The sequence below is a fragment of the Pleuronectes platessa genome, chromosome 1 (assembly GCF_947347685.1).
Source record: "Pleuronectes platessa chromosome 1, fPlePla1.1, whole genome shotgun sequence".
Classification (NCBI taxonomy): domain Eukaryota; kingdom Metazoa; phylum Chordata; class Actinopteri; order Pleuronectiformes; family Pleuronectidae; genus Pleuronectes; species Pleuronectes platessa.
The window spans coordinates 899724-903513 of record NC_070626.1 but is presented as its reverse complement, the minus strand read 5'-3'; positions in this window follow the sequence as shown (position 1 = coordinate 903513).

Here is a 3790-nt window from a genome sequence, read left to right as displayed (position 1 = left end):
CTTCTGCTGATGTTTTAATGTTCCTGACAGGACGGTGATTCTTATAGGCTGCAGGGAGTCGGCGAAGTCTATTTAGGGACCCCCTAACTCTTCCCTTCTCCCCCTCTCTCTCTCCCCCCACTGCCGGTCCTGTGTGTGTGAGGAAGTGTTGCGTGGGCCGAGCAGGGATGGATTTATAAAAGAGTGCGTAGGATTCTTACTAAAAGTGTGCTTATGCCCAAAAGCAGGAAATGGCGTAAGCCAAAGCTAATTCCGATTTATAAAACCGTGCGCACGCAAAACCTGAACTCCAAATCCGCTCTCCACACGCTCAATTTCTACTATAAATGGTCAATGCATAGCACGTCACGAATATTAAATTATGAAGCTGACCAATGGTTTTCCACCGCGAGTCCTGACGGAGGCACGGCATCAAGCGATGTGAAGAGGAAGTAAAACTTTCAGACACTGACATCGAGGTGTTTGTTAGTGAGATGGAGGTGAAGAGCGACTTATGGGACAGCTGTGATGTCACTAATAAAGGAAATACACTGATACTCTGCCGCTGCTGCTGTGGATAACACAATGTGTGAGAATAGAAATCGCTGAACCCTCGCTTACTCCTCATCCTTCCATTCGCATGCACACATCGTCCAGAACCCCCCACCGGGGTCACGGTAGTATTTATCCATTTAGAGAATCGGACCGCTTCCCTCACATCAGTGGATCCTTGCCTCCACTCTGGGATCTTATTTGGAAAGTTTATTCATTTCTTGTAAGTGATCTCCTGTGCGCTCTGCCCGCTCTCTGTGCGCTCTGCGCCACTGCGCTCTCTGCGGTCTGCGCGCTCTGCTGAATTATGTTGAATTTCATGTAAAACAATAATAAACAGACAAATAAATTTACATGACAATTGTTTACAGTGCGGGAGTTACACTCCAACAGACCGCGTCACACTCGCGCTGTGGGTTTTACGCGGTGTCATTGCCGCCGGTCTACGGGGAGTATGACGGAAGTTGCATGTGCGCAGGACATCAGCTCCTGTGGAAACACACGAGCAAAGCGATGACGGAAGCGACGCTGATGGGATCGGTCCCAGAATTTCCTTGTGGTTAACTCTTTAGATTTGGAAGGGTCGAACATCAAAGCAGCAAACACAAAAACCTGAAGGGAACAACCTAAACTTAACTACTGAAATTAATGGAACCAAAAGACATGTTCCTATCCTGACTCCTCTTCCAGAAACAGGAGAAAAAATGGGTTCAACTCAAATGATACCCACCCCCCGAACCTGGCTGGGACATCCTCAACAGATCTTAAGACACGTTACAAGTGTAAGGGGTCAATTCTTAATACAGTTTTCGAGTTTTGGCAGTGTTATTTTTCCCGTTTTGCTGATATTTTAATTCATCCGACAGGACAGTGATTCCTATAGGCTGCGGGGATTTGGCGACGTCTATTAAGGGACACCGTAGCGCTCCCTCTCGCCCTCTCTCTCTCTCCACTGCCGGTCCTGTGTGTGTGAGTAAGTGCAGCGTGGCCGCAGCAGGTGCGGACACAAATTGTTTGTTGCGGTGAGTTTGCTGAAAGTAACTTTAATGTCAACGGAGATCACTCAGAAAACGTTCCGCAAATATTAACCTTTATTCCGTCCCTAGAGCCAGCGTACAGCTGTGTGCGTGAGGGTGAGACTGTATCAGCGTCGGCATAAATGCGCGCTGTAATCTTCAGTCATAAGAGTAATACTTGTAAGTAATGCGCCGGAACCATTAACAGATTCTTCACTATTGTGTGCGTGACATTAAGTTAAGTTCTCTTTTCCTGTTTTAGTAATTGCTCTCAAGACAATAAGGACGGCGTGGATCCCTGCTTTATTTTAAATGAATTAAAGGTATGACATAATGATGTGTTTTATGATTGTCAATGTTTTCAAACATTTTGATAAACTGGTTTAAATTGTGTGAACTAACTACAACAAGTTTGTTTTATAGGGCTGCCTTATTTGACCTTATTTAAATTTAGTTTCTTTCTGATTTATTGGTTTGATTATTGTGCTTTTTGTTTTATTTTATTTTGTTCTATGGGAATGTGCAATATGGTTGACTGGTACGTATTAAATAAATTGTATATTTCTGAAATCACAGCCTCTTCTGCTGATGTTTTAATGTTCCTGACAGGACGGTGATTCTTATAGGCTGCAGGGAGTCGGCGAAGTCTATTTAGGGACCCCCTAACTCTTCCCTTCTCCCCCTCTCTCTCTCCCCCCACTGCCGGTCCTGTGTGTGTGAGGAAGTGTTGCGTGGGCCGAGCAGGGATGGATTTATAAAAGAGTGCGTAGGATTCTTACTAAAAGTGTGCTTATGCCCAAAAGCAGGAAATGGCGTAAGCCAAAGCTAATTCCGATTTATATAAAACCGTGCGCACGCAAAACCTGAACTCCAAATCCGCTCTCCACACGCTCAATTTCTACTATAAATGGTCAATGCATAGCACGTCACGAATATTAAATTATGAAGCTGACCAATGGTTTTCCACCGCGAGTCCTGACGGAGGCACGGCATCAAGCGATGTGAAGAGGAAGTAAAACTTTCAGACACTGACATCGAGGTGTTTGTTAGTGAGATGGAGGTGAAGAGCGACTTATGGGACAGCTGTGATGTCACTAATAAAGGAAATACACTGATACTCTGCCGCTGCTGCTGTGGATAACACAATGTGTGAGAATAGAAATCGCTGAACCCTCGCTTCCTCCTCATCCTTCCATTCGCATGCACACATCGTCCAGAACCCCCCACCGGGGTCACGGTAGTATTTATCCATTTAGAGAATCGGACCGCTTCCCTCACATCAGTGGATCCTTGCCTCCACTCTGGGATCTTATTTGGAAAGTTTATTCATTTCTTGTAAGTGATCTCCTGTGCGCTCTGCCCGCTCTCTGTGCGCTCTGCGCCACTGCGCTCTCTGCGGTCTGCGCGCTCTGCTGAATTATGTTGAATTTCATTTAAAACAATAATAAACAGACAAATAAATTTACATGACAATTGTTTACAGTGCGGGAGTTACACTCCAACAGACCGCATCACACTCGCGCTGTGGGTTTTACGCGGTGTCATTGCCGCCGGTCTACGGGGAGTATGACGGAAGTTGCATGTGCGCAGGACATCAGCTCCTGTGGAAACACACGAGCAAAGCGATGACGGAAGCGACGCTGATGGGATCGGTCCCAGAATTTCCTTGTGGTTAACTCTTTAGATTTGGAAGGGTCGAACATCAAAGCAGCAAACACAAAAACCTGAAGGGAACAACCTAAACTTAACTACTGAAATTAATGGAACCAAAAGACATGTTCCTATCCTGACTCCTCTTCCAGAAACAGGAGAAAAAATGGGTTCAACTCAAATGATACCCACCCCCCGAACCTGGCTGGGACATCCTCAACAGATCTTAAGACACGTTACAAGTGTAAGGGGTCAATTCTTAATACAGTTTTCGAGTTTTGGCAGTGTTATTTTTCCCGTTTTGCTGATATTTTAATTCATCCGACAGGACAGTGATTCCTATAGGCTGCGGGGATTTGGCGACGTCTATTAAGGGACACCGTAGCGCTCCCTCTCGCCCTCTCTCTCTCTCCACTGCCGGTCCTGTGTGTGTGAGTAAGTGCAGCGTGGCCGCAGCAGGTGCGGACACAAATTGTTTGTTGCGGTGAGTTTGCTAAAAGTAACTTAAATGTCAACGGAGATCACTCAGAAAACGTTCCGCAAATATTAACCTTTATTCCGTCCCTAGAGCCAGGGTACAGCTGTGTGCGTGA